General features: G+C 42.8%; 1 protein-coding gene across 1 annotated transcript in view; it reads right to left on the bottom strand.

The window, feature by feature from the left end:
- SDK2 (sidekick cell adhesion molecule 2) overlaps nucleotides 1-23,712 on the bottom strand; it is a 920,082-nt gene that overhangs the window by 592,734 nt on the left and 303,636 nt on the right. The gene's annotated exons all lie outside the window — the stretch shown is intronic.

Raw genomic sequence — 23,712 nt, forward strand, 5'->3', positions numbered from 1 at the left:
GATACCATTGTCTTCTGACCTGAGAAATATCTAGCAGACATAGGGAATGAGGAAGTAAGGCCAGATGGTCCAGCCGATATTGGAGACTTGCTGACGAGTGCAAGACCCCGGACAGTAAATCACGTGGTGTCTAAGTAACCCCAGGTCGGACACCCATATATGTTCATGTATTTAAACTGACCAATTAGATAAGAAATTCAGCCTTTATGTTAATGAGTAACCACTCCTTTCTGTACAGCTGATAAAACCAAGTATATTCAATAACATTTCCAGAGTTCTGCTGGAATGAGTTGTTGCTAACCAAGTGTAGCTTCCTCTTTTCCTTTGAGCGCTCAATAAGACTCTGTCTAATTTGGGTAGGACACAGCACGCACAAGGGTATATCTACCCATATAAATTTCTACATCACACATATCAATGTCAGTCCTTGTCAGTCCTTGCATTGTGGTCCCTACACAGACCTGCAAATATGGCTGTCTGAAGTTTGGCTAATGGTGGCGGAAACTATGGTGGCGGTCAATGTCTATGTTCACACATTGTGTTTTTTACTGCATTTTTCCCCGCTTTTTTATGCAAAATAAAAGCTGCTTTTATAGTACCAGCAAAACTATGAGATTTCAAAAATCTCATGCACACCATTGTTTTTTTCTGACTGAATTGGAAAACCATTGCATTTTTTAAACTACAGCATGTTAGTGTTTTTGTTGCATTTTTTCACCCATAGAAAGCAATAAGTAAGTGCAAAAAAGCAGCAAAAATGCTAATATCAGTTTTTCCATTGTTTTTGGTGAAGAAATCGTAGGTACAGCAGGAGGTAAAACCTATTTATTTTGTGATTTTGTTTTCCATAACTCCAAGTACAGTTGAATTAAATTAGTGATATGTGTTAAGCAAACAATGTCCTACCAACTCAATGCCCCACCAATGCCAATGCACTACCAATGTGTTAAGTAAACAATGCCTAACCAATTCAGATAGCTGATCAGAGGGGATACCAATAGTCTGACCCCCACGGATCTAACACTGATAGATAAGCCATGAATTTTAAAAGATTGGATAACAATATGCAGTTACTTCTTCTTACTATTATTTCTCATCCATTTGGTGCACTACTAGGAGAGCGTTAAACTAGAAGAAGAGGGTATGGGAAGAAAACTGTTAGACACGAACATGAAACCAGATATTATACTGATGAATGATATGAGGTGTGGTAAAGAAGATCCAAGACAACATACTCAGAAGGGAGGTAAGAAAATTTCTAAAACAATCAACAGGGAGGAGATTGGAACAAAGCAAAATTCTCTAAAATGCATGCTCGCAAACGCCAGAAGCCTGACTAACAAGATGGAAGAACTAGAAGCAGAAATATCTACAGGTAACTATGACATAGTGGGAATAACCCAGACATGGTTAGATGAAAGCTATGACTGGGCAGTTAACTTACAGGGTTACAGTCTGTTTAGAAAGGATCGTAAAAATCGGAGTGGAGGAGGGGTTTGTCTTTATGTAAAGTCTTATCTAAAGTCCACTTTAAGGAAAGATATTAGCGAAAGGTGGCAGATGCAGTTTAACAATGATAAATGTAAGGTTATACACATGGGAAGAAGAAATCAATATCACCATACACATTGAACGGTAAACCACTGGGTAAATCTGACATGGAGAAGGACTTGGAGATTCTAGTTAATGATAAACTTATCTGGAGCAGCCAGTGCCAGGCAGCGGCTGCCAAGGCAAACAGGATCATGAGGTGCATTAAAAGAGGTCTGGATACACACGATGAGAGCATTATACTGCCTCTGTACAAATCTCTGGTTAGACCGCACATGGAGTACTGTGTACAGTTTTGGGCACCGGTGCTCAGGAAGGATATAATGGAACTAGAGCGGGTACAAAGGAGGGCAACAAAATTTATAAAAGGGATGGGAGACTACAATACCCAGAGAGATTAGCAAAATTAGGATTATTTAGTCTAGAAAAAAGACGACTGAGGGGCGATCTAATAACCATGTATAAGTATATAAGGGGACAATACAAATATCTCTGCGAGGATCTGTTTATACCAAGGAAGGTGACGGTCACAAGGGGGCATTCTCTGCATCTGGAGGAGAAAAGGTTTTTCCACCAACATAGATTAGGATTCTTTACTGTTAGGGCTGTGAGAATCTGGAATTCCCTGCCTGAGGAGGTGATGGCGGACTCAGTCGAAGAGTTCAAGAGAGGCCTGGATGTCTTCCTGGAGCGTAACAATATTGTATCTTACAGTTATTGTTAGGTTCTTTAGAAGGACGTACATCAGGGGATTTATTCTGACAGAATTTTATAGGCTGAACTGGATGGACTAATGTCTTTTTTCGGCCTTACTAATTATGTTATGTTACTATGTTACTATGTTACTAGTTGAAAGCATCAATGACCTCTTCTATGACGCTACCTTCCTTTAAGCCCCCAACCTCAACGGTTAGAATTCCCTTCTTTAATCTCCATATAATAACAAGATGCTGAAGCTTCAGCCAAGACGCTGGGCTGTAATGATATCAGGCTTTCTGCTGACTGCTGTTAGTGTGTAGCAGCTTCTTCCCATTTGTTTTAACAGAACACGAAGAAGGAGGGAAGCGGAAATGGCTGCTGTATGGCTGCCAACCATTCATCTCCAGTCAAACAGTCTGTTTGCCAGCCATTAGGGGACATAATGATTCTGTCCCTTGCAATGCATAAAAATATTCTTGTCTATGTTGACATATATAGTTGCTACCAAAATTATTCACCCTCCCCCCATTGCAAATTTGGTAAATTAGCAAAATTTACAAACTTTCTGCTGTCTGCAATGTACGGTAAATAGCTCAACACAACTAATATAATAAGAGATTTTTTCATATTAAGCACAAAATGGCACTTTTACTGATTACTGCATTCTCAGGACTTATTCACCCCTCCATGACAAGTGGCTTTAGAACTCAGTAGAGCCCCATCTGTCTGTCATGACCTGCTGCAGCCATGAAGCATAGTCAGATACCAGCTTTGGAAGTGCTCCTTCACCCATTCCTCATGGACAATGGCTTCCAGTTATCTAATACTCTTGGCTTGTCAACACAGTGGTCCAATCAGTAAAGATAAAAGGTTTCTCTGATACAGTGACAGCTCTCCTCCCTTCCAAGACAAGTCCAATCTAATGGTGCAACTAGAGAGAGTCGAATTTGTGTCAAATTTTCAGGAAATTTGCTACATCTGGCAAATTTGAACAATTTGCCATTCGACCCACGAGAATCATCAAAAATGCCTGCCATCATTTTACACAATGTAGAAAATTGCATCAGCCAGAGATGGTTCACAGAACCTCAGGAATGGCTGGGCTTCCCCATAATGTCTAGCAACTGTTACATCATGTGGTTATAGAACAGTCAATCAGGAGGGACTATCATAGCCTGTATAAAAGCAGAGGCAGGAAATGCAGCAGCCATTTTGGGGTGAATCTGGAGAGTGAAATGACATTACAGCTCACAGTTTAGCATTAGAGATACAGAGAGAAAGCCATAAAACACAGAAGAAACTTTACAAATAGTATGTGAAAGAACAGGAGTGGAAAAGATTAGTGTGTGAGGAACCGGCTGTTGCTACTACCAATTACCATCCATTTTCCCACAGTATGTGGAGGTCAGTTTAATGCAAGCATAATAGTAACAGCTTGAAAGGGGCTGGATACATTTCTGGGAGACCTCAGAGTGTTACATACATCTTTTCAGGGCAATTGGATACACTGCAAGACTAGTAATTCATGGTTAACCTATTCGCTGCTGCAAATTTTTTGTAAAAATTTCACAGAGTTGGCAAATAAGAATTTCAAAAGATTCGCTCATCTGTAGGTGTTACCCATTTCTACAGCTGTAGCTTGTGTAATTTTGGCTTGTACTTTGCGGACTACAAGCCCAATTACTGTTTGGAGGAGCTGCTAGTGCCAACCATGCACAGAAGAGTGCAAGACGCATGGGAAAGAAGCAAGCTTGTGGGAAATGAAGTTCACAGTTACCACAAAGCTAGTATGGAATATTCGCCCATTTCACACTAAGACACAGTTATGGCGGAGTTGGACCCAGGAAGAGGTGTAAGAAATAATCCAGTGAGTATCTGAAGGTATGATTGGCTTAATTTAAAAAGGTTATTAGACTGCAGAGAAAAAAATTGCTTTTAGGATTAGCCCCTTTAAGCTGTTCCCCAATGTCAAGTACAGATATTTCACCACTTAATTCTGCACAGCATCATATTGTGAAATGAGTAGGTTAGCAAATAGTTAATTGTACATGAATCCCTAGGTGCACCCCCTCCCCATATTTCCAGACTCTACAGATATGAAGTCCTATGTAATTACAGGCTACACATGCGGCGCTGGCCAGGCTACAATCCACAGCAGATGTACCAATTACCCGAATCTTCTGCCATTGGCTCCAATGCCTTGTAAGTATTTTTGGGCCCAAAGGAAGAAAAGAGAGATTGAGAATGTGGGTGGGAAGGAACCGGGCCAAGCAATGGAGAGCGCTATTTATATTTTCAGCTGTTGTAAGTTTCATCCCTTCTTTTCTGATATTGTGACGCACTCTGGAGCATTGTACTGAGGCCAAACCACCATATGTGTGCGTACGCTGCACGCTCTGTGACCACTGGATATTGCACTCAGGCTACAAAGTTTGTGACAAAATAACCACAGAATTATTAGCAATGACAGTAATGTGTTACTAAAGTTACATGACATTGGCTAGGAATATTAATGGTCAGGGCTTGGCTGCCCTAAAGTTACATAGAAATTTACCAGCTGCCAACAGCCATAACTACTTCCAAAGTATGGAATGATATTTACTAGTTTTTGGAATCAAAACAGCACTGAAATTGATTTAATCTTTAATTTATGTAGAAATTTTTTTTTCTGAAAAACTCCCACCAAAGTGCAGGCTTCTAGATGTCTCGCCGCTTTCTAATGTCACTGGTAACTGCCAAGTAGGAAAGATGCAGTGACTGATCACAGGAAATCAGGGCGAGTCTTTTTCTCCCTGCAGGACATCAGGACAGGTCTTTGTCTTTCTAGGAAAAGTGGGGACGAGCCATTGTCTATCTACAGGTTGTGGGGGCTAGCCTTTGCCTCTACAGGAAGTGTAGGGTGGAAGTCTCTCTACTGATAGTAACTAAGGGTCTTTGTCTCTCTATGAGAAGAAGGACAGGACAATATCTCTCTACAGGAAGTAGGATGAGCGATCATCTCTGTACAGTAAGTGGCTTTGTACAGGAAGTGGGCATGGGTCTCTGATTCTTTATAGGAAGTGTGGGTCCTTGTCTCTCTACAGGAAGTGGGGGACAGGGTCTTTGTCTCTCTGTCAGTCCCGGGGTCACAGCTGGCGGTCCGGCGAGGAGAAGCTGTGAGGACGGAGTGCTCGTATATCGACGGTGTCTGCAAGAGCTTCCTGAGGAGTCTCCTTGTCTTCAGTTACTGAACTTAAAAATGGATAAACTGCAAGATGTCCAGCTAACGGCGATAAAGCCTCTTCTTACAGACAAGACTACGGGCCGTAGCTTTGAAGATTTTGATGGACCATGAGGGGCACTCTAAGAGCCAAGAAATCTAGCAATCCTTATGGATCGCCCACCAGGGCAGTGGGGTTACTCGGTACCGGGCCGGTGTCTCAGAGGGATGTGTCACGGTTGCGGTGACCCGGTCCGTGGCCCTGGGCGTCCATGCAAAAGGGGTGAAGCGTAGTTGAATAAAGTTTATAGGTGGATGATACGTGACGCCACCTGTGGTGCTCAGCAATGAAGGGGTTAAGCTGACGCTGCAGGCAGATCCTCTGGGACAAATGGTATAAGGTAGCAAGATGTAATAGCTCCCCACAGGTAGAGCTGTAGTCCCAGGGCCATAGTAATAGGTGTTGAGGAAGAGGATGTAGTGTTAGGCATAGAGATGTAGTAGTGCTGAAGGGGATGCAGGAAGAAGGCAATGACACGAGAGGGTGCAGTTTCTTTTACTTTTACTTGGCTTTGTAAGGGCAGTCCAGGATCCAGATTACAGATGGAACAGGAGCTGCTCAGCCTGAAAGCAACGTAGGAATCTCTCTATGCAGATGGGTTGTGTAGTCTCCTTCCTAGCGCTTATCTGAGGCACTTGCAGTACTGAGTTACACTGAAGTCCCCCTTTCTTGCTCTCTTTAGAACTCCCCTCATATGGCAGACAGCCGTAGCCTCCTTTTTCTGGCTCATACAAGTTGCTGCTGTGCCTCCGAGTCTTAGCTGGGAACAGAGCATTTACAGCCTCTTGTTCCTCCGGTTTTTGCTGCAGGACCATCAGCATCCATACAACCTTGGATACCGGACTCTGGACCATGCGCTACAGCTAGAAGTGAGCCTGAATTCTGCTCAATCCTCCAGCCCCTCTCTCCACATCTACCCTCTTTTCCCTCTTCACACGAACTGAACTGACTTCCCTTTCCTGGCCCCAGAGAGCAGCTCCTCCCCCAGTTTGTTTCAGAGCTCCTTCAGCTGGCCTGGAGTGGGAACTGTGCTGTGTGCTGGATTTACCTGATAGAGAGACCCTTTCATTGCTTCCAAGCATGACATCACACTCCGTAGAGGAAGGTAATACGACTACGGCAACCATACTCCTGGGGGCGCCACATTTACCTACTATGACATTGGCCTGAACCATAAATCCTGCTTCAGCACATTCTTTAACTATGAAGACATGCATGAAATTACCCAGTATTTTGAAGTTTGCTATGTGGATCCTCCAGGTCAGCAGGTGGGAGCACCCCGGTTTCCCACGGGGTATCAGTACCCGACATTGGATGAGCTGGCTGAGATGTTATCTGCGGTCCTTACCCACCTAAACCTGACAACAATCATCGGAATTGGTGTTGGAGCTGGTACCTATGTCTTGTCAAAGTTTACTCTAGATCACCCAAACTCGGTGGAAGGCCTTGTTCTAATAAACATTGACCCATGTGCAAAAGGCTGGATTGATTGGGCAGCTTTCAAGTTCTCTGGTTGGACATCTAACATAGTCTCTCTACAAAAAGTTGACTTTGTCTCTCTACACCATAAATGTCAAACTCAGGCCCACAGACCAATTTAGGATCTCATTGTAATTATATTTGGCACGCATGCAATGCCCCCACAGCCTTTTTTTTCTGTCGTGGTTAATGTTATTAATATCAAGGTTAACCCATGACTTTGTTCAAGTTTTTAATTTTGGCCCACTGTGTATTTGAGTTTTACATCCCTGCTCTACAGAAAGTAGACTTTGTCTCTCTGTAGGAAATGGACTTTGTCTCTCTACAGGAAATGGACTTTGTCTCTCTACAGGAAGTGGACTTTCTCTCTCTACAGGAAGTGGACTTATCTCTCTACAAGAAATAGATTTTGTCTCTCTACAGGAAGTGGAATTATCTCTCCACAGGAAATGGATTTTGCCTCTCTACAGGAAATGGACTTTCTACATGAAGCGGTACTTGCCTCTCTACAGGAAGAGGTTCTGCTCTATTTCAGTCAAACTTCTCGCTGACCTCAAGGAAAATTGGGCTTTCAGTTCAAGGCTGGTAAGCCACTTGGCAATGGCAATAGCAAAGCATGTTGGTAGGTAGGGAAAGGAAGTTTCAGCATGTATAGTACTGGCATAATGTTCATGAAGAGAAACTGCTCACTGAAAAAGAAAAAGATTGGATGACGAGTTCCACATTTCAACATAAGAATCAGAACAGTTGTTGGACAAATTAGACTTTAATGTGCACCAAAAGCAGATTTTAGTTATCAGGGATAATAAATAATAATAATAATAATAATTTTTATTTATATAGCGCCAACATATTCCGCAGCACTTTACAATTAAGCGGGGACATGTACAGACAATAAATTCAATACAAGTTAAGACAATTCAAACAATGACATTAGGAGTGAGGTCCCTGCTCGCAAGCTTACAATCTACAAGGAAATGGGGGGACACAGTAGGTGAGAAATGCTTGTTAATTCAGGTCTGGCAATTATAATAGGGATTTTCATATAAAGCTGCATGATCCGGTCATCAGCCCGTGTGTTTAAGCGCAATAGACAAGTATCAAGTGCAGTTATCATGTGCATGAAGGGTGTGGAGACAGATGAATAGTAGGGTGCAGATTCAGAATAATATTTGGAAGGAGGGAACAGGGCAAAGTTAGCTTGCTGAGTAGTTGATGTGATAGGCTTCTTTGAAAAGATGGGTTTTCAAAGCGCGCTTGAATAGGTCAGGGCTAGGTATCAGTCTGATCGTCTGGGGAAGTGCATTCCAGAGAGCTGGAGCAGCACGAGAGAAGTCTTGGAGACGGAGGTGCGAGGTTCGGATTACGGGGGATGTTAGTCTTAGGTCATTTGTAGAACGGAGGGCACGTGTAGGGCGATAGACAGAGATGAGAGAGGAGATATAAGGCGGTGCAGAACAGTGGAGAGCTTTGTGGGTGAGAGAGATGAGTTTATACTGGACCCTGTAGCGAATAGGTAGCCAGTGTAATGACTGGCACAAGATGGAGGCATCGGTGAAGCGGCTGGACAGAAATATGACCCTGGCTGCCGCATTCAAGATGGATTGGAGAGGAGAAAGTTTGGTAAGAGGGAGACCGATCAGAAGAGAGTTGCAGTAGTCCAGACGAGAATGAATAAGAGCGACAGTAAGAGTCTTAGCAGTTTCAAAGGTGAGAAAAGGTCGGATTCTGGAGATGTTTTTAAGATGCAGGTGACAAGAGCGACTGAGTGATCGGATGTACGGAGTAAAGGAAAGTTCAGTGTCGAATATGACCCCAAGACAGCGGGCATGCTGCTTGGGAGTTATGGTTGAACCCTCCAGGGTTATTTCGATGTTAGGTAGAGTGAGGTTAGTAGAGGGGAGAAACACAAGAAGTTCAGTTTTAGAGAGATTTAGTTTCAGATAGAGGGAGGACATGATGCTAGAGACAGCAGACAGACAATCCTTGGTATTTTGAATTAGGGTAGGGGTGATGTCAGGGGAAGAAGTGTATAATTGGGTGTCATCAGCATAGAGATGATACTGGAACCCAAATCTGCTGATTGTTTGTCCAATAGGGGCAGTGTATAAAGAGAAGAGGAGGGGGCCTAGGACTGAGCCCTGCGGGACCCCGATAGTAAGGGGACGAGAAGAGGAAGAGGAGCCGGAAAAAGATACAGTGAAGGAGCGGTCAGAGAGGTAGGAGGAGAACCAGGAGAGGGCTGTGTCCTTGAGGCCTATAGAGCGGAGCATAGTGAGGAGGAGCTGGTGATCCACAGTGTCAAATGCGGCAGAGAGATCCAGGAGAATCAGCAGGGAGCAATGACCTTTCGATTTAGCTGTTATTAAATCATTAGAGACTTTAGTGAGGGCAGTTTCAGTAGAGTGTAAAGAGCGGAAACCAGATTGTAAGGGGTCGAGAAGAGAGTTATCCGAGAGATAGCGGATTAAACGGGAGTGGACCAGGCGTTCCAGGAGTTTAGAGATGAAGGGAAGGTTAGAGACAGGTCTGTAGTTAGCAGTGCAGTTCTGGTCCAGCGATGGCTTTTTAAGTAAAGGGGTTATGATGGCATGTTTAAATGAAGAGGGAAATATACCTGAAGAAAGAGAGAGGTTAAATATTTTAGTCAGGTGAGTGGTGACCACTGGTGAGAGAGACTGCAGGAGCTGTGAAGGAATAGGGTCACTGTTGCAGGTTGTAGGCCGAGCAGAAGCGAGGAGCTTGGAAACTTCTTCTTCTGAAACAGGCTCAAAGATGTCTAGTGAGCTTGAGGTGCGGCAGGGAAGGGGATCCAGGCACTGAGGAGATAGGGCTGAGATATCCTGATGGATGTGGTTGATTTTTTCTAGGAAATAAGTGGCCAGATCCTCACCGCTGAGGTTGGTGATGGGGGCCTGTACTTTAGGTTTCAGGAGGGAGTTTAAGGTTTCAAAAAGTCGTCTTGGGTTGTTGGATAGTGAGGTGATGAGGGTGGTGAAGTAGGATTGTTTGGCCAGATGAAGGGCAGAGTTATAGGTTTTGAGCATGAACTTATAGTGGATGAAGTCTTCTGCTAAGAGAGATTTTCTCCACTGCCGCTCTGCACACCTCGAGCAGCGCTGAAGAGAGCGTGTTTGTGTTGTGTGCCAGGGCTGCTTTTGTCTGTGTCGGGTCTTTCTGCGTATAGAAGGTGCTGCTTCATCTAGGGCATTCTTCAGTGTATTATTGAAGTGTGACAATGCTATGTCTGGACAGGAGAGGGTGGAGATGGGGGCTAAAGATGTGTGGAGATTGTCCCTAAGCTGTTGGGTATTAATGGTACGTGTATTCCGATAAGTGTGGTAAGTGGGGGTGTCCCGGGTGAGGAGACAATTCTTGACAGAAAAGGAAAGAAGGTTGTGGTCCGAGAGCGGGAGAGGTGAATTAGTAAAGTTGTGCAGCGAGCCGGGACGGGAGAAAACCAGGTCCAGAGTATTCCCGTCCTCATGTGTAGGAGAATTAGTAAACTGTGAGAGGCCGAATGAAGAAGTTAGAGAAAGAAGATGAGAGGCAGACTGGGAGAGCGGATCATTGATGGGGATGTTAAAGTCTCCCATGATGAGGGTGGGGATGTCACAGGACAGAAAGTGAGTAAGCCAGGTGGTGAAGTGGTCTAGAAACTGGCGGGAGGAGCCTGGAAGGGATGGGGTCAAAAAGACTGAAATACATTAAAGTAAAAAAAAACCCCATAAAACTCATGTCTGGAACTTTAAAAAAATTATCTAATCGGCCCCAATTGCATCATATATAAATATTCTGGATGAAAGTGCAAAATTTCAGAGAATAATCCTGTCACTGGAAGCGGCACAGATGGGAAACTGCCTTCATAACCTTCTTAAGTTTGTCTTTCCGACACCTAGCTGAGACATATATGGCTACTGGACCATAGTATGCAGAAGAAGGAAGGGTGCAGTGAATTATTACATGCCATGAAACCAAAATGCACAGAACCCCGGAGCTGGTGCGCTCTGCAAATGTATTTTTCATACTCTTTTGGCTTTTGTTATGCATAACAAAGAACATTAAAAAGGAGCGCCATGCTGATAATCACACTGTGAGGAGGTGAAATAGACAGTCCTGGACTGCCCTAGGCACATAACTCTCTGGAGACCTAAGGAGAGCGGGATCATTGCAGGAACACACTCTGATAAGGGAACTCTGCACCTGTCGGTGCCGTATACTAACACTATAATTAGAATAATCATGTTATGTAGGATTTCAGCAAAAAGTTGGAAAAAAAACCATAGCGTTAAACAGCAAACTATAATTACATTAGTATTTTTTTTAAATACAATATACGTGCTTGCAATTAGTTCAATCCTGGGCTCATAGAACGATCCACAGGTTGTGGGGGAGTAGAACACTTGCCTTACTTGCCTTGCCTCACCCAGTTTCATTTGGAGTACAGATGATGGCAGTGATGGGTCAGCTCCTGTCTCCTCCTGTGCGTGTTGTGTTTGTTGTTGCAATCTCCTACAGCAGCTTATCCCTAAAGTTATAGCTATGGTTATGGTTAATCAGTGTTTTTTTTATCCGATCTTGGAAAATGTCAGTTTTTACCATTAGATTTGGGTACACGTTTCAGCAAGTTTTCTTGGGTAAGAAGCAAACACGAAAAAAGTTTATCTTTTCCGTGGAAAGTCGACAGCACTCAGACCCATAGACTTGCATTGCTGATATTGAGCTGACACTTGAATCACTATTGGACATGCCTCTGCAATTTTTCAGAATTGCTCAGTCCACGAAAAATCATGGACATGTCAACGGCCCCACTCAATATTACACCTCATTCACTCATCAGTAATTTCCATGTATGAGAAAAATGGACCAATTATTTTGATCAGGTCTTGATCAAAGTTTGGTCCAAGTGTCATCAGTATTTCTTGAACATCGAAAGAAAAAAGTCTTCTCAACTTCTCGCTTATGACAGTTTTTGAAAATGGGACCACATTTGGATGTCATCTGACCCTCACAGATATATGAATGGCCCAATAGACTATCACAAGTATTCGTGAAAACCATAGCACTCGTATGCGAAAAACGGACGCCTGAATGATGCCTAATAGGTACAAGTGCTATCCTTGAAAAACACAGATAGCACATGTATGCAAAAAAGGGACATGGGAGTGAGACACAAGTGCCGACCCTTCCACCTTTCACTGCCATCATCTGTACTCCAAATGAGTACATTCTGAAATCAATGCAGCTGAAGGCAAATATACTGGGAAAAATTGATTTGCAAAGTTTCATAATTTTCCATGCTGGACAAAATGATAAAAAATAAATGTTTAGTTACTCTTTAAGGATCTACAAAGGTATAAAAAATGCACTTTACGGGGTTCATGGAATGAGGTATCAGCTCAGTTGACCTTATTCCTGTTTTCCCTTTAATAGAACAATCCTGCGAAGACATACAGCAATTACCCACACTCCCTGCTCAAATGTTTGGAAGCATTGCTAGTGCCATGTTATGTAGTTCCAACAGGGCCGCAGGTCTCAAAATAAAGGTTATAAGCACCAATTACAGAATTGTGACCGTGTGTAGCATCACTCCCGATGGGCTATGACTAGAGAGATACAATAAGGAGCACAACTTATTACCTTACCAGCAAATTGGGATGGTGTCCTGAACTACCCCAAGGGCGTATCGGGAAGCCGTTGGGATCTTGTCAGTCAAGGAATGTGTAATATGTAACCTAAATTTGTGCCCTAAGATAGGCTTGCAGCCTTATCCCTTTGCTTTACTTTTATTTCCAAAGATTGTTATTTGTACTATAAAATAAACATCATAGGAAAAGAAGGGACTTCAGGTTTTTTTAGCGTCTCCTAAAAATTCAACAGCATTTCTCGGCGAGCGCACACATCCAAAAATCTGCAGAACATCGCCCCACGTAACATAAACATTCCTTCAACCATCTAGGGTCCCGCAGAGTCCTGCCCAGCACCACCAGCCCTGATTTATAAATAGGTTTCTGCGCCTCTTATCACCTGCCAAATTTTCAAGTGGGTATCTGGAATCCCAGCTGTTCTGCAGCTGTCTGTGATTTAAGCAGCGCTCCCTCCCATGTGCCCCCAAGAACCTGCTGCAGTTTCTCCCACTCTCTTGCTCTGTGAGCGCATTCGGGTCCATAATAACGTTAACCCTTTCACGTCCAGCCTGGCATTCAATCTCTTTAGTCATATCACCTTTATCAATTCTGGGTTCTGTCTTGTTATCCAGACTTACTCTAGTTTCCCAAAAGTCTGAAGGAGATTTGCGAAATTAAGGACGTTAGGAGAGTTTCCCGTGTCTGTCATACACAGCGCAAGTATGGACCATCATATCCGCATTGGCCAAGTGTCTTATGACCCGAATTCAACAGCCTCATGGACATGCAACGGTCAGCTAAGTGAGTACACCCCCTGTGAAAAGTACGATTTTAATCAATATCTCATTGAACACAAGAACAATTTCCAAACTTTCAACAAGACTGAGTTTTAGAATATTTTTTAACCCATGACATAAAAGTAAGGATAATAATATAACTTTTATTACAAAATCTTCAGTTTTACTTACATTTGTTGATGCAAAAATGAGTACACCCTACATTAAAGAGTGTTACATCTAGTATTTTGTATGACCTCCATGATTTTTAAGGACAGCACCAAGTCTTCTAGGCATGGAAGGAACAAGTTGGCAATATGTTGCAACATCTATATTTTTCCATTGTTCAAGAATAATCGCACCTACAGTAGATGCTGGTTGGAGATTGATGCTCAGATTTTCCCATAGGTGTTTGTTTGGGCTGAGATCACGAGACCCTTGGCCACTGAATCACTTTTGCCTTGTTTTTCTTCAGAAATGTAACAGAATTGTGTTTTGGATCCTTGTCATATTGCAAAAGCGCACATCTACCAAGGGCACAGAGTAATGGCAACGTCTTCTCTGTCACTATAGAGCAGTACATCTGTGAATTCATGATACCATCAATAAAATGTAGTTCCCCGACACCAGCAGTGCTCATGCAGCCCCACAAAATGAGACCGTCACAAACATGCATCACTGTACGCACCAGGAATTTTTCTAAATTCATTTTTCTAAATGCATGGTGCCTACAGTGAAACATGGTGGTGGCAGTGTCTCCATGTGTTGCACATGAGTGCTACTGGTATCACAGAGCTACATTTCATTGATGGTGAATGATGAAAAGAGAAGACACCACCTTCCCTCCGTGCCCTTGGAAGACTTGCACCTAGATCATACAGAATTTTAATAGTTTTTGATGTGGGGTGTACTCATTTTTGCATCAACTAATGTGAGTAAAAGTGAAAATGTTGTACTTATCTGTTACAGTTTAAAATAATGTTCTATAAAACTTAGCCTTATCAATTTTTTTGAAAATTGTTCTTGTATTCAGTGAGATCTTGATTAAAAACTTAGTTTGAGGGGTAATAGTACTCATTTTTGCTGAGCATGGTATATGAGGGTGTTGAGTTCGGGTCAGAAAACCCACAACCGATCTGGGCATCTCAGTCCATATTCGAGACAGTGAATCTCGGGACCTGTGAAACTGACCTTAAAGAGGAGCTGGGCAGGTTAATAAACAGTTTTGAAGTAAAATTCAGCATAATTTGCATTTTTAGCATTTTTGTGCTTAGGAGTCCAGTGGGCAATGATAATCAGTAATTGACAGCTATCTCTCAATGCTTACAGGGAAGGAAGCCAATCGATAAGTAGGACCACCCACTAGACCCCTATGCATAGAAAGAGCATGGATCTAAAGGAATACATTTCAAGTCATTCTGAATCTTTCTTACAAAACTATATACAAGATCAGATGCCATGCTCAGCATGGTCTCCAGTCCCATAGACTATGAATAGTGCAAAAATTGAGCATTAGAACCTCTGCTTCATTCAAAATAGGGCTCTGAGATCTCATGATCATGGGGGAGGGGGGTCTTCGGTCAGAACTCCAACAAACAGTAAGTTATATAATTTGCTTAATATTTGTGAATAACTCTTAAAACAGCACATGTCACCATATCAAAAGTGGACAGTTTTTGCTCTAATTTTATTCCTGCTGTTCCCCTAAATATTACATAGTTTTTCTTTTTTAAATCTGCCATATGGTTTCATAAAAATGCTTTTTTTAAATTTAGTGCTGATTTTTATGGTCTTTACTAAAAGGGCGTGTGTAACAGGCTCCTCTAGGGCGTGTCCTTAGGCTTCTCTGTATAATTATGCAGTTAGCACCACCCATTTAGTAAACACCCACAAAAATAGCGCTAAACAAAAAAGACCCATATCTCTTGAACAGTATGGTAGATTAAAAAAAAACCTGCATTACTCGGGAGAACAGTGGGAATAAAATAAGAGGAGAAACTGAACACTTTTGACCTGGTGAGAGATCTGCTTTAACAAACTGAGGAGCCCTATGTAGTCAGAAAGTTAAATTTGTCACTGCAGAAGTAGACCCCAACTCAAAGCGTGCAAATGCCATCAATACAGTGTCCCGAGTCCGCTCGCAGGTCATAGCTCACCTACTCTTCCCCGTGTGGGTAGGCACACACTTAGACAGTCAGATTTAATAATGATTGCATGCAATTGCATATAGTTGCCTTGTGGTATCCAGAAACCCGCACACATAGCAACAGGATGAATGTACTGTATATGTGCGCATTTATTTGCCTCTAAAGAATTTTCCGATGTGGCTCCCTTGCACTTTCATAACTAATAAACTGCACACGGTCCCTTATGATCCTCCAATTCTAGGAACACAATAATCCGCTTCTAGGATACAAATAAAATCAGCAACATTTGCAGGCAGGAAGATATGACACTGCAGCATAATGAGCAGGAAGGACCATTGTGACACAAGAAATTATTTTAATTAAAACACATTGCAAAATTAACTGTCCCGAGCATTTTGCTGCACACTAAACAAATTATTAAGATGTGAGTTTTTCTTCACAGCATCACCTATAGAAAATGACCTGTACATATGTTATTGCCTGAACATGTAGGACTGCAGACTCTATAACCGTGGCCACAAGGACCTTCATAAATATAGGGTCTTATTAATAATAATAATTTTATTTCTATAGCGCCGACATATTCCGCAGCGCTTTACATTTTAGAGAGGACTTGTACAGACAATAAAAGACATTACAGCATAACAATAATCACATAGATCAAAACAGATACCAAGAGGAATGAGGGCCCTGCTCGCAAGCTTACAATCTATGAGGAAATAGGAGAGACACGAAAGGTGGGTGGTAACAATTCCTTCTATTGTACGGTCCGGCCATCAATATATTCAATCGGGTGTTCATGTAATGCTGCATGAACCGGTAACCAACCAGTAAGTGTAAGAGTGCAGACACAGAGGGCTACTAAATGCATAAAGCGTGTGAGGACACATGATACAAGGGGTCTGGTTTTGAAGAAAATTTTGAACACAGGGATAGATAAACATGTTGAGGTGATAGGGCAGCCTGAAAAAATGCATTTTTAGGGCACGATTAAAACTATGGGTCTTGGGGATTAAGCGAATTGTCCTGGGTAGTGCATTCCAAAGAATTGGCGCAGCACGTGAGAAGTCTTGGTGACGGGAGTAGGAGTTACATCTAAGAGCAACAGTAAGAATTTTTGCAGACTCAAAAGTAGGAAAAGGGCGAATTCTAGAAATGTTTTTGAAGTGAAGATAACAAGGGGGGGCCAGTGATCAGATGTGGGGGGTAAATGAAAGCTCTGAATCAAGTCTGACCCCAAGACAGCGGACATGTTGCTGAGGTGTAATGGCAGAACCACATATGGAGATGGCAATGTCGGGTATAGGTAGGCTAGTGAAGGGTCTTATATCACATAGCATTGGCTGGAAAGCAAAGGGTGCAAAGCAGTGCACTGGTGACATGATAGAACATCACTAAATTCACGTGCATAAAGTGTCAAGAAGTCCCTGCTTAGAAATACATTATATGAGAGACACACTTCTTAGGCAAAGGAAAAAACTTTTTTAAATGCAATATGGCAGCAAAATGTGAACACACCCCTAAAAGGGTTTTTGTGGTTTAATAAAAAATACTTCTGCCCAGGAGCAGCTTGATTAAAAAAAGAAAATTGTTCTTCATTCACCCTCCCAAGGTCCATAGCTGATGCTCCGGTGTATGTTAGTATCTATAGTGGTGAAATCTTTTGGACAGCATTGCAACCAATCAATGAGCTCTGCAGCACTGCCAGAATAGATAGGCCAAGCAGCTCAGAGCCAGTGAACTGATTGGCTGCAGCTCTGCAGACACTAATAGACTAAGGCTAGTTTCACACTAGCGCTTCTCAGAGCTGCGGAGGGCTCAAAATGACGCATGCGGTCGCATCCGCATACATCTGCATGACCTGCGTACCTAATGTTAAAGATAGGTACACAGGCCGCATGCGGCCGTAGGCGGAGCTGACCGGAGGAGGTGCGGCAATGGGGGGAGCTACACGGAGGACGTCCGCAGCCCTCTGCAGCTCTGAGAAACGCTAGTGTAAAACTAGCGAGCAGTGGCGGAGACTCAGAACTTGGCCTGGGGAAGAGAGCAAAGCACAGTTTGTTTTTTTAAAAAATAAACAGTCTGGTAACAGGGATTTTCCAAAACAAGAAAAGCCCTTTAATAATTGAATTCCGGTTTCTCAATCATTCCCACTGCTCCCGGTGTATATCATCTGGCCCTTGCCATGCAGTCTGTCCGCCTTTTCCTCCTTTACTGAGAAATCAGTGTTTTTATTGATATGAAAATAAAGTTAAAGAGCTATGGTAGATGTGAAGCCTCTGTCACTCCAGCTCTACTTTCTTCTCATTGCTGCCGCTTCCTCCTTCTTGTAAGCCTCTGTGCTATGCGACTTCAGGCAAGGAAGCCTTCAGTGAAGCAGAAAGAAGGGAAGTTAGGCAGGTAATAGAGCTGGAGTGACAGAGGCTTCGGATCTACCATTGCTCTTCGGCCTCATCTGTATAGCAATACAAACACTAATTTCTCAGTAATGGAGGAACGGACTGGCCATGTAAAGATATTGCTGGACTTGTCTTTGAAAGAGCTACATGCACATATAATAGTTTGGGAGGGTGAAAGGCGGATATGTATGATGGGTATATGGGCACGGGACTATGGGATGGAGGATATGTATTATGGGTATATGGGCATGGGACTATGAGATGAAGGATGTGTGATGGGTATATGGGCACTCGACTATGGGATGGCGAATATGTATGATGGGTATATGGGCATGGGACTATGGGATGGAGGATGTGTGATGGGTGTATGGGCATGGGTCTATGGGATGGAGGATGTGTGATGGGTATATGGGTACTCGACTATGGGATGGAGGATATGTATGATGGGTATATGGGCACGGGCCTATGGGATGGAGGATGTGTGATGGGTATATGGGCATGGGACTATGGGATGGAGGATGTGTGATGGGTATATGGGCACTCGACTATGGGATGGAGGATATGTATGATGGGTATATGGGCACGGGCCTATGGGATGGAGGATGAGTGATGGGTATATGGGCATGGGACTATGGGATGGAGGATATGTATGATGGGTATATGGGCACGGGCCTATGGGATGGAGGATATGTATGATGGGTATATGGGCACGGGCCTATGGGATGGTGGATATGTATGATGGGTATATGGGCACGGGCCTATGGGATGGTGGATATGTATGATGGGTATATGGGCATGGGACTATGGGATGGAGGATATGTATGATGGGTATATGGGCACTGGACTATGGGATGGTGGATATGTATGATGGGTATATGGGCACGGGCCTATGGGATGGAGGATGAGTGATGGGTATATGGGCATGGGACTATGGGATGGAGGATATGTATGATGGGTATATGGGCACGGGCCTATGGGATGGAGGATATGTATGATGGGTATATGGGCACGGGCCTATGGGATGGTGGATATGTATGATGGGTATATGGGCACGGGCCTATGGGATGGTGGATATGTATGATGGGTATATGGGCATGGGACTATGGGATGGAGGATATGTATGATGGGTATATGGGCACGGGACTATGGGATGGAGGATAATTATAATTTGTTATAACTAACCACAGTTAGTTACTATGCCCGGGCAGCGCCGGGCTCTTCAGCTAGTAATAGATATATTAGCTTCTCCTATTTGGTAGGTATAAGGGTTAAGGGAGTGTGTCTGGCCAACCTAGACTTCACTGATCTTTCTCACTGCTTTGGAGAAATCCTTGAAATATGAGAAAGAATAAACTTTCATTTCCAGGAATATCAGTGATCCTGGCAAACATTATACCAAACCTTTATAACTGTTAAAAAAAAAAATCCCCATCAGATCTACTCTGGGCCGCGGCTTATTGTTACAGAAAATATTCTGTATAAGTCGCGTGCAGGAGTCGGTGAGAGAAAGTTCTCTTAAACATTGGTCTTTTCTTTCTAGCTGCAGATAATATTTTTCTCCCTTTGAGCTAGCTTGCATCTTTAAACAGTTTCCCCGGTAAGTCCTGTGTCAGCTCCCAGCAGGTGAGGGCCGAGACGTCAGCATTACTGAGAACAGAACGAGGATCCCGCAGGAGGGAAACTAAAAATACTGCAAATCAACTAAAGGGAAGAAGTCCTCCAGTAATTTTCTAAAAAAGACAGCATGAGCGCTGCTCTGAAGGAAGGATCCAAGGTACGAGATGAAATAGCTGTAATGTATCGGTTTGGTCGATCGGCTGTGACTGGTAACAAGCCTCGTTTGTCACATTTCATGGTGTTATCTGGCATTTGTTAGAATTGCTCAACTACTTGGCACCTCAAAACACAATCCCTTCACAGGTATCCAGAATTGCCGAAGTATAACCTGAAGCGCGTTCCCCGTCACAGTATAACCTGATGCGCGTTTCCCAGGTTGCAGTATCTCAATGGCTTCAGAAAGGCTAAAAAGTTGGTTTAAGGTCTCGAAATTCGTTGATTTCCTCTCTATAGCCGAGAAGAGCAATGGAAGTCTCTTTGGCTTCAGTGGAAAACTTGCCTCCTCACCAGAAGTCGATAGGGATGCAGCTCTGAGCAGGGCCGGACTGGCCATCTGGCAAATGCCAGATGGGCCTTTCTGGTCATGGGCCGCCTTGTCTGCTTCGTTGTTAACAGAATCGGTGTTCTCAAGATACTCATACTGTTAAGAGTTGTGATGGAGCACAAAGTCGCTGACTCCGTCACTCACCCCAGTAGGCCACGGGTTTCCTTAGAAATATTGATCTTGTAGTAAATCTTGCTTTCCTCCATCCAGGGTAATATTAGTAATATATCTCATTGGGTTCATGGGCCTGTGTGATTTCAAATGCCAGGATTGAATTGCATTCCCAATCCGTACCTGGCACTGAGTATGGAGTTACAGCACTGATCCAAGAGGAATCACTTTTTTTCTCACATTCCTGGGCCCAAAAGTAAGGAGCTGTGCACTACTGAACAACTCCATCTTAAATCCATTCCATTACCAGGTGATTTTCATTTTTTTTTGTTTTCTCCTCCCTTTCTTCCAAGAGCCATATTTTTTTAATCTTATTTTTCAGTCAATATGCCCATGTCAGGGCTTGTTTTTGTGCATGAGGAGCTGTACTTTGAATGACACCATTCATTTTACTACAAGTTCTACTGCAAAATGGGAAAAAAATTCGAATTGTGGTGAAATTGCAAAAAAAGTGCTATTCCACAATTGTTTTTTGGGTTTTTTAATTACCATATTCACTATATGGTAAAACTGACTTGGGAATATGATTCCCCAGGTCAGTACGAGTACACAGGTATCAAACATGTATAGTTTTGTTTTTTGATGGGTTGCCATTTTCAGAGACCCATAGGGTTTTCATTTTTTGTGATCGAGTGCCAGATGAGGACTTATAATTTGCGCCTTGAGCTGATGTTTTTATTGATTCCATTTTGGGGTAGATAATATCTTTTGATCACCTTTTATTGCATTTTATTGCAGTGTTGTGCCGATCCAAAAAAAGCATGATTTTGGAGTTTTGATTTTTATATATATGCTAAATATGGAACTGTGGAATGATATGCCCCCCTGTCGGTACGTGTTAAATCCCGTTGTCGGTGAGAAAAAAAATCTCTGTCATACAGTATCCGTTAGAAGTGTGAGCGCTGCAGCCTATCAGGAGCTGATGATTGGTATGTCACGTGACTGCTGCAAACAATCAGCAGCCACTGATGGGCTACAGCGCTATTTCCTCAGGAAGAAACACGGATGGCCCAAGTGTGAGTGCTGTAGCCCATCAAGGGGTGATGATTGTTATGTCACATGACCGCTGCAGCCAATCAGCGTCCCATCATGGGCTACAGCACTCACTATTCCCAAAGGAAGAAACTTGGACGGTCCGTGAGAAGTGTGAGCGCTGTAGCCCATCAATGGCCAATGATTGTTATGTCACATGACCACTGAAGCCAGTCAGTGGCCACTGATGGGCTGCAGCACTCACTATTCCCTCAGGAAGAAACTTGCCGATCAGTTGCCACTGATGGGCTACAGTGCTAACTATTCCCGCAGGAAGAAAGTCAAATTTCCATGAGAAGTGTGTGTTGTAGTCCATCAGGGGGTTGATTACTGTTATGTTCCATGACCACTGCAGCCCATCAGTGGCCACTGATGGACTGCAGCACTCACTATTCCCTTGGAAAAGAAACTCGGACATCCATGAGAACTTTAGTACTATAGCCCGCGAAGAGCTAACAATTGTTATGTCATGTGACCGCTGCAGACAATCAGTGGCTACTGATGGGCTAAAATGCTCTCAATTCCTTCAAAAAGTAACTCAAACATCCATTAGACGTGTGGGTGCTGAAGCTCTATACAGGCTGCTGATGGACTGCAGTGCTCACGTGACACAATGTCACGCCGGTGCCTGATGATGCATGGCCGTCATTGCTGGAACATGCCAGAGCCAAGTATGAGCTGTTTGGGACCCTGTTTCATTTAAGAAGGGGTGAACAACCCCTCCACTCATAAAGCAGTCACTAATTGTCCTAATATCACATCCCCAAAACGTTCTGCTTGGAAGATGAAGACGCACAGACAGATCTGAGATTTATGCACCAAATCACCTTCTGCAAAAAATTAAATGAATTTAATATTTATTTAAAGGATACTCAATTCTAATAAAAAATTCATGACAGCGGTTACATGGGGAAAAAGGATTTGAAAAATATTTTAATAATGATCTGTGGTCACAATTCACTACATAAATTGCAGACATTATTTAAAGGATATTCACACCTTTTTTCTTAAGTATGCCTAAAAATAACGTTCATAATTGGATTTAATTAAAGACAGCACTGTCTGCCTTGTATAGCCTCTGTTTTGCCCTGTATATCGCTGGCTGTAGAATGAGGTAACTAAGAGTCAGTCAGTGAGCTCTTTCAGACTGGACAGTTTATAACTGTTATCTCCATTCTTCAGGGCTCCCCTTTATGACCACAAGTTACAAACAAGCTCACTGACAAATTCTCAGTTACCTCGACCTGCTGCCAGAAAATAGACAATGCAAAACAGAGGCTACAGAAGGCAAACAATGCAAAATATTCAATGAAACCCAACTGGAAAGATAATTTTTTAGCCAAAAAGTCATCCATTTTTTTTTTTTAAATGCATAAACAGAGCCGCAATGTAGGATAGCAACCCTTAAAAATATATACAGAGTCGCACTCAATCATGCAATCCGTATGCAAAAGATTAAATGCACTTAAGATAAATATGTTGAAGCAGCTATGAAAAGCCAGTTGACACTCCAATCTGTAGAACCACTCGACGCGTTTCCCCTCTTCCGAGGTTCATCAGGAGCAAGATAACACGGAGTACTTAGCTTGTATGATGCAAAAGATGTCATTCGGTGGTCAGGTACAATCACCCCTTGGTATGATGCCTGGATGTCCATTGCGGCTCTGTTTATGCACTATATGGGTGATTATCCCATTACATTATGAATTGCGTGATCGAGTGCAATCCTATGTATATATGTGTTCGGGTTGGTTTGCAGCATTGTGCACGGTTGGTTGATTTTGGTGCACATAGTTTGATATTTTTAATTATGCATGTGTTTGTTGGGCCTATATTCTGATGGGTTTTTGTTCTGCTAGTATTGTATATGGACATATTGTTGTCCTAATAGAGACGATCTCTTGGCAGCTTGATATATTATATATAAATGATATCTTATTTTTCATATATATAATTACTAGGAAAAATCAGAATAGAAAACTTCTTAAGAGAGGGGTATTTATTAGTCCTATATCTGTGAAGAACAGTTTAAGTAACCTATTATAGGTAAGAAGAAAGAAGATATCTTTTTTCCATCTGAAATCAAGCCAAGAAGATTTAGATTAGACATCTCCTCTCTTTCTCACCTACCTTTTAACTCCTCGCCACACCCCTGCCACTATAGGGCCCTATAGGGTTAGCAGGGTGAGCCGTCGTGGAGCGGGGGGGCCAATTGCGCAGGTCCTAGGGCTGTCAGGTAGGGAAAACGAGCCAGTGTAGGGATAGGCACCTCCCAGTGGTGATCATTTCTTTTGGTACGATGTTGTGTATTTTTGGATAACTAAGTTTTTTAAATTTTTAGCAGAGACATAAGAGATACTGTGATTTCCTTGAGTTGGTCTTTTGTCAAATAATCTTTTTAGACTGTGAT

This window comes from Dendrobates tinctorius, unplaced genomic scaffold (assembly GCF_039654945.1).
Source record: "Dendrobates tinctorius isolate UK_male_01 unplaced genomic scaffold, ASM3965494v1 ptg000014l, whole genome shotgun sequence".
Taxonomy (NCBI): domain Eukaryota; kingdom Metazoa; phylum Chordata; class Amphibia; order Anura; family Dendrobatidae; genus Dendrobates; species Dendrobates tinctorius.